Below are 12,848 nucleotides of genomic sequence, written 5' to 3'. Positions count from 1 at the left end.
ACTCATGAAGAGCGGCAGGCTTTAATATAGAGCGGGTTTGTCTACGTCAGCTGTTTTACAGCAGCGATGAGTCTGACTCTTCCAATCCGACTGTAACTCTCTGTTTTATAATAGACTTTAATCTATCATGTGGTCATTTAGTGCTTGTGTTAGCAGCTCCTCCGGAATCAAACGTGGCCTCAGATAAAAAGCACGCAGTGATCAAGGGCCGGCCCTTCATATTAAGCACCCTTTGCTCAATTGCTATTGATTTCTGCAGCTTTTAATGTATTAATCATGACCTCTCATGGCCCTATTCACACCATCGAATCATTTCATGCTGCTGAAATGCTCTGGTCCTCGTGCCCAATCTAAATTAAATTTGTGCATTTGTACGAATATCTGGGTTGTTGTTAATAATGATATTATCAGCAGAGATCCAGAAGCTCTAAATCCTTGTTTCCGGTTGTTAGTTTTATTTGTTTGTCGAGTCCCGAGGAAAGGATTAGGCTTTAATTAATAATTTGGTCAGATTTCGAGGGCAAAACCTTCTCTTGTTCTCCATCGTTTCCTGTCGGTGACTTCTTAACGAGGATTGTGAGCACCATCTAGTGCTTGAAGTGGTGACGGCAGCCTGGTGTTAATGTATGCAATGTTTGTGCTGGTGCTGTTTAGATATTCATAGAAAATCACAACAAGGCGGAGCAACAACTGGAAGCATAAGAAAACAAACTGCATTTGCACTGCCTGTGATGTGAGCTTCCTGCTGCAGCCCGTAATGCAGAATCATGTCATTTCAAACAGCCTTGGAGTGCAGTTCATTTCTTGTTGCATTTAAATGTAGATAGTTTATTGCAGTTTCTGTGCTTAGTATGCATCCAGTCTGTAAGAGTATTGGATGATCTAATGCATTTGTCTGAATGTGCAGTATGTAACAGTATGTGGAATACTGTATACAATACAATTAAACATTTAAACATTTTTATTACATTTCCCAAATATGCTAAATTAAAAAAATGCACAACACGTGCATTGTATCATTGCACATTACATGCTTTTTCATGTTCTTCTAAACCAGTTTACAGCATGCAGCATTTGAGCATAAATGTTTGTATTTACTTTAATGTTTCGAATGAATGTTCATCTTTTTCCTTGGGTTTAGAAACCAGTCTTCACAAAAATACCAATCTTGTGCGGCTTCCATCTGTCCTGAAGTGTTAATGTTAATTAAAACACACATAAAAAAAAGTATTTGAAAGGAAGCTAAAATAAAAAATTAAATATTCAAAACATTGGTTTAGCAACTAACTCAAATAATAATAAAGAAAATATCAGAAGTTAAAAATGCAAAATTACATAAAATGACTACAACTTTTTTAATTTAAAATTAAGTAAACAGAAATATTATTATGAACTCAAATATTAATATTAAAATGTGAAAAAAATTAGCTAAAGATATTTAAATAAAAATGTCACAAATGCAAAAGCACAAACAAAAATTACTAAAACTTAAACTGGAGGTAAAATAAATTGCTAAAATACAAATGTTAATTCAAAATATAAATAAAAATAAAAAATAAAAAAGATAAAATGCAATATTACATATAATTACTAAAACATAAGCTAAAAAATATATATATATATGTTAAACTATACTTATATGAAATTATTCTGGTTTGAAAATGAGTTCAAAAATCAGACTATTAATAAATACTGTATTAGAATATTAATAATACTGAAATAAACTGCCAGTAAGAAAGAGTGATGTTTTTCTAATATTTGCCCCACACACACACACACACACACACACACACAGTGGTGCTCCTCTGACAGCATATTGACGTGAGTGCAGACCTCATCTAAACTCTGTTCTGTAAAGCTCAAGAGTAGATGATAATTATCTTTCTGTTTGTCTTTGTGGAGTGTGGCGCACTTCATTAATAAAATCAATTAGTGTGCCCTCATAACTGTGTATTGATTTACATCACGCCATTCATCTCTCTAGTCTTCATTCGGTCTCCGTGGAAACATCACGTCCCGATTTGACATCCTGTCAGCTGATGTAACGACAACAGATCTGAACTAGTCCGGTTTGATTGATTTGATCGTATTCACACTTGAACACAATCCCAGACACAGGCCTAATCATTCTGGATCCTCACGCATTTCTGCCACTCAATAAAAAATAACAAAGGGAATTGCTTTTGAGCTCACATTTTTGATGTTTTCTTCTCAGAATTGCCTGATACTACCAGAACTCGGCATTCGGTATTGTGACAGAATCTTGCAGTTGTAAGGAAATAGTCAAAACTGCATAAAAAAAAAAAAAAAAACCTGAAAGGCAACAGAAAAAAAATGTCAGGATTGAAAGATATAAACTCATCACAAGAAAACTCACAATTGTGAGCTTATGTCTTCTAGTTATTAAAAAGAAGTCAAAAATACCCCCCCAAAAAAAGTCCGAATTGCAAGATATGAACTTGTAATTGTGAGAAAAGTCAAAATTTGCTAAATATAAACTCAAAATTGTGTGAGAAAAAAAATTGAATTGTGGGGGAAAATGCAGAATTCTCAATTCACAATAACATTTATTTTATTTTATTTTATTTTTTTATTTTTTATTATTTTTTATTTTATTTCATCTCATTTCATTTCATTTCATTTCAATTTATTTTATTTTATTTTATTTTATTTTATTTTATTTTATTTTATTTTATTCCATTTCATTTAAGTTCAGATCAGTTTATTTTATTTTATTCCATTTTATTTTATTTTTATTTCAGTTCAGTTCAGTTCAGTTCAGTTTAGTTCATTTTATTTATTTATTTATTTATTTATTTATTTATTTATTATTATTATTATTATTATTATTATTAATTAATTAATTAATTAATTAATTAATTTTAGCGGCAGAAGCAAGCTTCCACACATTTGCCTCCAAATCAGAAGTTTGTGCTCAAATCAGTTTTTCCTCTATGTGCATGAACAATAAAAGAGGCAAACGAAGCTCTTCCTTCTCCACACGTTCCCTTGTGATCTGAATCCTAGGAGAGAAAGACTAATTGCTTCTACAGACAAACCGCCCTGTAAATGAGTCCTAATTTGCCATCGTTTTAAGCCAGGCAGGAGAACCAGACTCGGCTCTCTCTGAATCTATTATTCCGTCTCTCCTCAGAGGATTGACTGAAACCGTGCACAATCCAACATGCATTAAACATCTTTAGGGCTTGAGTGAAGCTTTCTGTGTGTTTGGAGGAGGAGTGGATGAACAGAACGAGTGAGATTCAAATAATTCATCTTATTTGTCGTTCATTAGAAATACAACATGAAAATACATTATCATAAAGTTGAACTTTATGAGTTCATTTGTGAAATTAGGCTGCATAAACATGCAAGCAGTGATAAAACTTCACATTTATCTAAATAAACGTTGATCTGATGCTCACAACATATAGCATAGTGTTGTTTGTTTGGAGGATAATATTTGTCTGAAATACATCTGTTTAAAAATCTGGAATCTGAGGGTACAACAAAATCCAAATATTGAGAAAATCATCTTTAAAGTTGTTTAAATTAAGTTTTCAGCGATGCATACTACTAATCAAAAATTAAGTTTTGATATATTTTTGGTAGGACATTTACAAAATATCTTCATGGAACATGATCTTTACTTAACATCCTAATGATTTTTGGTATAAAGGAATAATCGATCATTTTGACCATCACAGTGTTTTATTTTTTTATTTTTTGTGGCTATTGCTACAAATATCCCCCAGAGACTGAAGACTGCTTTTGTGCTCCAGGTCACGTATGGTTTCCAAGGTTTGCCAATTAAAGCTGCGGTAGGGAACTTTTGACGCTCTAGCGGTTAATAAACAGAACTGCTTGCGTCTTGCGGAAGAACATCGTAGCCGGAACTACTTCTCTCTGTTTATGTCTATGAAGAATCACAAAGGTACTGGGTTACTCCGCCGCGGTACCCCCGAAGCAATCTAAAATAGTCTGAATATAAACACTTATTATAGGTGCACACTAGTGATTCAGGACAAGCTAAAAACACGGTTTGGAAAATGGATTCATGGTGTACTCGCTTATTATATACACTTTTCTACATTTTGAACACAAACAAACTTACGGACCGCAGCTCTGATTGGTTGATTCTTAACCGGGAGCGATGGAGTTTCTGCAAATGGCAATAGGACACTGGGAGGAGCCAGAGGAGCTTGATTTTTTCACAGATTATCTGTCTCATATTCTACTACTGTCAGGACATAACGACAGGTTTAACAAATATGTAAAAATATATATTTTCTACAAAAGTTACCTACTGCAGCTTTAACAAACCCTTTCAAACACACTGTATTTGTTCAGCTGTACGGCTGTAATGTGTCTGATGGCACGAGTGTGTCCTTGCCGTTGTGACTCTCAAACATCTGGCTGTGTGTTTGTAATAATGAGCAGAACATCACGGCTCAGCGACCGTCTCACCTCTGAAAGCCCTGAATGACACTTCAGCAGATGTTTCCATGCAATCTGTTTTTCCCTCTGTTTCGTGTCTTTGCTCTCAGCGTGAAGGTGTTTGACGATCATTCTGTGACAACAGAGTTCATGCTGAAGATCAGGAGCGCCTCTAATCAGCTATTTGACTTTCTACGTGCTTCAGACGAGACATGCAGCATATGTTTTCTTCTTCTCTGGGTCTCATTAACGAGATTTCATGATGCAATAATATTTCCCATTTATTAATATCTTAATTAGATTTAATTTGTATATATATATATATATATATATATATATATATATATATATATATTAGTTTAAATTTTAGTCATTAATTTTTTTGTCTTCTTTATGTTATTTTTATCAAATGTGTTTTTTTGATTGTTTTTCAGTTTTGTTTAGCTATTTTATTAGTTATTATTAGTTTATTTATTTTCCATTTTTAAACATTTTAATTAAATAGTAATTATTACTATTATTATTATACTATTTAATCATATTTATTGTTTATTACTATTATTCTAAAATTATCATTGACCCAGCAGTATTACTATCCAAGTACCAAGTACCAAGTACTATCTTATAGTGTTTTTGTTTTAAATATGTCTGTTTTTATATCCATTCACATTTAGTCATTTTAGTGAAATAACTAAACATACATATATATATATATATATATATATATATATATATATATATATATATATATGTAAGTTTATATAATGTTATTATTATTTTAATGCATCAATATTATAGTATTATTAATATTACCATTTAAGTATTATTCGTGTTATATAGTGCTTTTGTTTAAAACATGTCTGTTATGTTTGTTTACTTTATTATTTTAGTTTAGGTTATTTAAATTTCTGTAATTTTAGTAAAATAATAAAATATTTTTGGTTGTTGCTGTCATTATTATTATTTTTTTATACCTCCATGTTTTAATAATATTAAATAATATTTATTTATTCATTATTAGAGCCTTACTATTCAGTATCATAGGGCATATTTAGTTTTTAATGTATATTTATTTCATTTTTTTTTTATTTCAGTTTTAGTAAGCAATTTTAGTGAAGTCTAAGTACTTAAACTAAACGTAACATTTTATTTATTTTTATTAATTAAAGTTTATTTCATTTTGATTGTGTATTTAGTTCTAGTGAAGGATGCTGGGACTGGGATGACCTCCTGAATGCTGATTCTGCTCATATCTCCCTGTACAGAGTGAACAGTCGTCGCTGATGCTAATGCATTGCTAAGTGAGTCGTGTGTGTGCTGGTGAACACAGAGCAGTGTCAGTGTCTCTGGAAGAGCGGGATGATAACTGATGAAGCAGTGAAGTGCACATCTGCTCTCATTGCTCCTGCAGCTCGTCCTGATATCACAGTCTCACACTCACCCGTCATCACTGGGATTCTGAAGACACTTACCAACACTGTTTTAGACTGTGAACGTGTTCATGTGTTCATCTGACTGACATCAGAAAGATGCAGAAGAAAAAATATTGTGTTGCTACACAGATTATTATGCATATAATTGCTAAAATATTCTATTTACTATAATAATTGGAAATATAATTACTAAAGCTGTAATATATATATATATATATATATATATATATATATATATATATATATATATATATATATAAAATTAGGAAATGTACTTATCTGAAAACGTTTAATAATTGATATTACTATCAATAATAACAATAATATTTATTACTATGAATAATAAATATTATGACTATAGTACTAGTAAAATTATTAATAATCAATGCAAAACATTTATATTGAATTCTCTGAAAATAGGTTTAATTTTTCTTTGGTGATTATTGCAGCAAAACTAATAATAATAATAATATGGTAGAAATCAGGTAATATTTTGGCAGTATTATAGCCTCGTGCTGTTACTGTATCCTAAATGTTAACATTTTTTTTTTTATCTTAGAATATTTATTTATTTTAACATTCCTTTGTTTCAAAATGTAGAATGTATTTTAGAATGTGTGAGTGTTTGTCACTGAAGTGTGTTTATAAGGTGACTCAGATGCTGATGCATGCGTGCGAGTGTGTGTGTGTGTGTGTGTGTGTGTTAAACACATTAAATCTCAGAAGTGTCATGTATTAATCACTGGATGGATGATGTGCAGAAATAGTCAACGGCTCATTGAACTCCTGTGATGTTTGGCACAATCACGTAATGTGCTCTATCCATCTTGTTCAAGCTCTAAGACTTTTATTAAAATAAGCAAATCTAAATCTCGTCTCCTGCTGTGTTGGTCTCTCAAGCCGTCCAGAAGCTCAGATGTCCTCCGGGCAGCCGGCCACAACTTTAACAAGGCCATTTCTCAAAGAATCGCTCAGAAATACTCAGCCGGGTTGCTCCAGAGATTAAAAGTTTATATCTATCTATCTATCTATCTATCTATCTATATCTATATCTATATATCTATCTATCTATCTCTCTCTCTCTCTCTCTCTCTCTCTCTCTCTCTCTCTCTCTCTCTCTCTCTCTATATATATATATATATATATATATACACACACACAAACACACATACTTTTTATTTTACATACAATGTTTTTGTTTTTTTTGGAGTTCGTCATGGTATTTTTCTTTAATAAAAAATCTGGGAGAAAAAAAAAGATTACAAAATAAATTAAGGAGTCAAAAAAATACTTTGTTAAAATAATTTGTATATCTATAATAAAAAATATAAAACAAAACGAATTATAACAAACAAAAGCTGTCACTTTCTGTGGAGTCTGAGACTGTAGATGCATAATTTCAGTTCCCTATCATAGGTCACTTCGATGCTGCGGTGACGTCACCACGTATGGGAACACCTCCGGTGTGACGAATGTCTGAAGCCCTATACCATCCCGCCAATCCTATTGGCCAAATGGCGCATAGCACCACCCTACGCATGCGCACGCATGATATACCTGGGTGCAGCGCGCCATTTCGCTCAGATTTCATTCCTTCAGGAATAGCGAATCATCTGTGCCCTATCATCTCGCGTTCTCCAGCGATTTTCTTCGAGCAGTGTTAACTCCTCTTTCGCGGACGCGATGAGTCAACGAAAGGTAAGAGCCGTATATGGGTTTATCACAGGGAGGCACTCATGAGAGATTCGTTTGCAGCCTCTCTCATGTTCTCTCTGTGATAGCCTACGGCTATGGTAAAATAAGAAAAGTATCCGCGCTCTGGAGTCTATTTCTTCAGTCGCCTCGCGTCTAACCCCCACCGCTCGCTTCTGCGGTCGCCGAGGCCCCGCACGAGGTGTTGGTTAGGGGCGATATGTGCGGCTTGACTATGAGTACAGTGATGCACTGGAGTTTTCCACTTGCTCGCTCTCCCCTACTCGAGCGCGTTGATCAGAGCAGTTTTGCTTTATACTATGTTGTCTAACCGCAGCTTCTACTCAGAGTAGGCTCTGACCTGCATAAGCGGTTCTCTCCCTCCGAGCGGACAGGAGAAACGCGCTTCCCCTTCCTCAGTGTGCTCATGGCGGACTGCTATTATATAGCGATGCCGTTTGACTACCTCTCTAGCCGAACGGATCGCGCCAAACTCCGCCGCGACCTAGTCTCGTCTAGACGTATCGAGTCGTGTCTATTTCGGCAAATTTTATTCTCTTATTACGGTTCTTTACGAGAAGCCTCTCGTTCTTTCCCCACACTCTAACATTGACCGTCTCGCAGCACAAGCACTTCGAGCGTCACTGAACTGAGCTGTTATTTGAGCGCCCCTCAGACACTGCACAATTCAGTCTTCAGAGTTTGAGGGACGGCACAAGAGACTGGCGAATTTGGCCAGTTTATGACGGCTCACACAGCTGCCGCGTTCTCGCTAGCGGCGTGGCCCTATGTTTATCTTGTTGGATTAAATCCTGCCGTGGACACGCTTCAGGATTATACACAACGAAACACAGCGAGTTTGACGCATGCATTTCCTTCTATGTTTGCCGGGGTCTGTGCCCTCCACTGAAGAGTGCTGTTGGACTGCTAATGCACATCCAACCCTCTCACTGCAGTCCCCACGCTCTAACATTGACTGTCTCGCAGCAAAGGCACCTCGAGCATCATTGGATTGAGCTATCATTTGAGCGCCCCCTCAGACACTCTGCACAATCCAGCCTTCAGAGTCTGAGGGACGCCACGAGAGACTGGCGAATATGGCCAGTTATGACGGCTCACACAGCTGCCGCGTTCTCGCTAGCGGCGTGGCCTAATGTTATCTTGTTGGATTAAATCCTGCCGTGAACACGCTTCAGGATTATACACAACGAAACGCGGCGAGTTTGACGCTTGCGCTTTCCTTCTATGTTTGCCAGGGTCTGTGCCCTCCACTAGAGAGTGCTGTTGGACTGCTAATGCACATCCAACCCTCTCACTGCAGTCCCCACGCTCTAACATTGACTGTCTCGCAGCAAAGCCACCTCGAGCATCATTGGATTGAGCTATCATTTGAGCGCCCCCTCAGACACTCTGCACAATCCAGCCTTCAGAGTTTGAGGGACGGCACAAAAGGCTGGCAGAGATGGCCAGTTTATGACTGCTCATACAGCCGCCACGTTCTCGCAATGGCGACGTGGCCCGATTTTTATCTTGGTGAATTAAATCCTGCCGTGGATACGCTTCAGGATTATACACAACGAAACGCAGCAAGTTTACGCATGCGCTTTACTTCATGTTCGCCAGGGACTGTGCCCTCCACTATAGAGTGCTGTTGGACCGCTAATGCGCATCCAACACTCTCACTGCAGTCCCTACGCTCTAACATTGACTGTCTCGCAGCAAACAGCGCTTCGAGCAGCATTGGATCGGGCTGTAACGCCAGGCGTAAATAATAAATAATAATCCCTCAGACACTGCGCAATCCAGCTTTCAGATCTTGAGGGGCGATTCAAGGGTCTTACACAGACGACCTGTTTATGACGGCTCGCACAGCCGCCGTTTTAGTTAGCGGCAGAGCCTGATGTTCAATTCGTTGGTCTAATTCCTGCCGTGGACACGTTCAGGAATATACACAACGGGACGCAATAGCTCTTATGCATACACTTCCCCTGTGCACGAATGCCGCAGGCTTTTCCGTGCACGGACATTATGTGTATGACAGCGTTGCAGAAAGCGGAAATTTGAGACTGCTAGTATCGTTTTGGGTCGCGTGGAACGCTTGCCCGGCATTTCTCAATGGGTGTTACGCACAATTGTCACGGATACACCAATTCGTTTTTTAGAGGCCCGCCTCTTTCCGCTGAATTCTTTCCACGGTGGTAGACTGATGGTAATAGCAGTGTTGTGACAGGAGATGTCAACTCTGCTGAGCAAAGGGGCTATAGAAGTCGTAGACCCCGTACTTCTCAATGCATGGATGTAGCTCTGGCCCCGTTGCGGCTCCAGGGCATCCGTCTGTTAACCACTTGGACGATTGGCAGCGGCATTCCCCGTAATTTGTCTGGGGTTACTTCACATGCGCCCTTTTCAGTGGAAAAGTGGGCGGAAAGACGAAATATTTCACCCCGTTGTCTTCCGCATCCGACGATTTCGGTGACACGGAGTTGTGTGATGTCATTAAAGCTATGGATGCCAACCGAGTTTCTCCTACCGGGGTTCGGCTGGGGATTTGAGCTTTCCCAGAGACCGTCACGACGGATGCGTCTTTGACCGGTTGGGGAGCTGTTTGTCAAGGGCTACCAGCCCATGGAGTGTGGACAGCTGCACAACGCAGTTGGTATATAAACCGGTTGGAATTACTGGCAGTTTTCTGGCTCTCCAGTAATTCGCGAATCTGCTGATCGGCCGTCTTGTGCTGCTCAGATCAGACAACACAGCGTTTGTCTCATACCTGAATCATTAGGAAGGATTACGCTCTCGCCCCCTGTGCAGGCTGGCGAGACATGTTCTTCTCTGGTCTCAGAGAAAATTTCTGTCGATCCGAGTTGTTCATGTCCCCGGACGTTTGAACTTCGGAGCGGATATGCTATCCAGACAGGCTCTGGAACAGGGAGAATGGAGATTACACCTCCAGACGGTGAATCTTTTATGGCGGATATTCGGCAAGCGAAAGTGGATTTATTCGCGTCAAACATGACTACGCATTGCCCGCTATGGTTCTCCCTATGCCCCCCATCGCCCCTGGGCGTGGATGCATTAGCTCACAGCTGGCCCAGGACCAGTCTGTATGCTTTTCCTCCGATTCGTTTGATCCCAGCGTTATTATGCAGAATACGGTGGGACAGAGTGGATCAGCTGCTGCTGGTGGCTCCGTGATGGCACACGCAGCCGTGGTTTGCGGATCTGATCAGTCTGCTAGCGGGCTCTCCTTGGAGATTCCCCTCAGACAGGATTTATTATCACAAGCACAGGGGCTGATTTGGCACCCGAGGCCGGATCTGTGGGTACTGTGGGCGTGGCCACTGAGCGGAGTGCATTAGTATGTCCCAGTCTTTCTGTTGAAACCACTGAGACTATATTGAATTCTAGAGCAGCTTCTACGAGACGCTTATATGCTTTCAAGTGGAGACTGATTACAGCCTGGTGTGGCAATCGTAATGTGGATCCAGTTTACTGCCCAGTGGCTTCAGTGCTGGAGTTCCTCCAGGATTGTTTTTCGGATGGCGTAACACCAGCCACTTTTAGGTTTACGTGGCAGCCATTTCAGCTTACCACGAATACATAGGCGGTGCCTCTATGAGGCGTCATCCACTAGTTTCTCGTTTCGTACAGCGTGCGCGACGGCTGAGGCCTTTCCGCCCTGTGCGAGTTCCTTCATGGGGTTTATCCATTGTGTTGCTAGGTTAATCAGGGCATCCGTTTGAGCCCTTGGAGACCGTATCGGATAAATTCTTGACACTGAAGACACTTCTTCTCATGGCTTTATCCTCCCTCAAGAGAGTTGGGGATTTACAGGCTCTTTCTGTTTCACCCTCATGCATGGAATTTGCACCGGGCTCTGTGAAGGTGCTGCTGCGGCCCAGGCCTAACTATGTTCCTAAGGTCGCATCTAACCTCTTTCGCTTTCAGCAAGTGTTCCTGGAAGCTTTTTCACCTGCTGATGCTGGATCAGAAGATCTAAGTCTTTGCCCTGTGAGAGCTTTAAAGACTTATGTGGATCGTACAGCCCCTTGGCGTGAATCTGACCAGCTGTTTGTCTGTCTTGGACATAAAAGTAAGGGCCATGCGGTTCCAAAACAGCGCATGTCCCATTGGCTGGTGGAGGCAATTTCTTTGGCCTATGAGGCGCGCGGACTCGCTTCGCCCTTAGGAATTAAGGCTCATTCCACTTGAGCTGTGGCTTCTTCTCAAGCTTTTCTCAGTGGATCTTCTATGGATGATATCTGTGCTGCGGCAGGATGGTCCTCACCGAGCACTTTTATCAAGTCCTACAGTCTGGATGTGAGGATGGCTCCTGGCTCCCGGGTTCTCTCCGCTTGAGCAGATGCTTCCTCAGATCTCAGTTATCAGGTACGTCAGGCGTTTTGGTATATCGTTCCCATACGTGGTGACGTCACCGCAGCATCGAAGTGACCTATGATAGGGAACATCTCGGTTACGTATGTAACCTTGGTTCCCTGAATAGGGAACGAGATGCTGCGGTTCTGGCCGTTCCGTACCTTGATAACTTCTTCATCTTCAGTCATGAAATCTGAGCGAAATGGCGCGCTGCACCCAGGTATATCATGCGTGCGCATGCGTAGGGTGGTGCTATGCGCCATTTGGCCAATAGGATTGGCGGGATGGTATAGGGCTTCAGACATTCGTCACACCGGAGGTGTTCCCATACGTGGTGACGTCACCGCAGCATCTCGTTCCCTATTCAGGGAACCAAGGTTACATACGTAACCGAGATGTTTTTCTATTATTATTATTATTATTATTATTATTATTATTATTATTATTCTTTAAGGCATTAGAAAATCTTAGAAATAAAAAAAATCTAATTTATAATAATCACATTTATATTTATTTATGAATAAAAGCTTTTTATGGCAGCTGTACTCACAATAACAGCAAGAACTTTATTTGGATGTATTTGTAATCATTTCCAGTGCAGTACCAATATTGAACTGTACTCTCAGAGGCAGTATTTAATCAGGCCACAGTGCAGAGACACAGACTGGCCACTAGATGGCGCTGTTTCCCCACTGAAAGTCTTCACATCACATACTCCGGAACTGATCGCCTGTCAGTCGTTAAAGGAGGTTATGTTAATGTTGTGTACAGTATAGTTTCATCCATTAGTGTACTAGTTTGACAAGTCTTGATATCTTGTTATCTTTCCGTGTAGTAAACCTCCGAACTTTGCGTACTTGGCTGAGAAACGGCTCTAGTATCTTTCTTTCTTCACACCAAACCCCGCCC

This window comes from Carassius gibelio, chromosome B1, assembly GCF_023724105.1.
Source record: "Carassius gibelio isolate Cgi1373 ecotype wild population from Czech Republic chromosome B1, carGib1.2-hapl.c, whole genome shotgun sequence".
Classification (NCBI taxonomy): Eukaryota; Metazoa; Chordata; class Actinopteri; order Cypriniformes; family Cyprinidae; genus Carassius; species Carassius gibelio.
Note: the sequence above shows the minus strand (reverse complement) of the source record.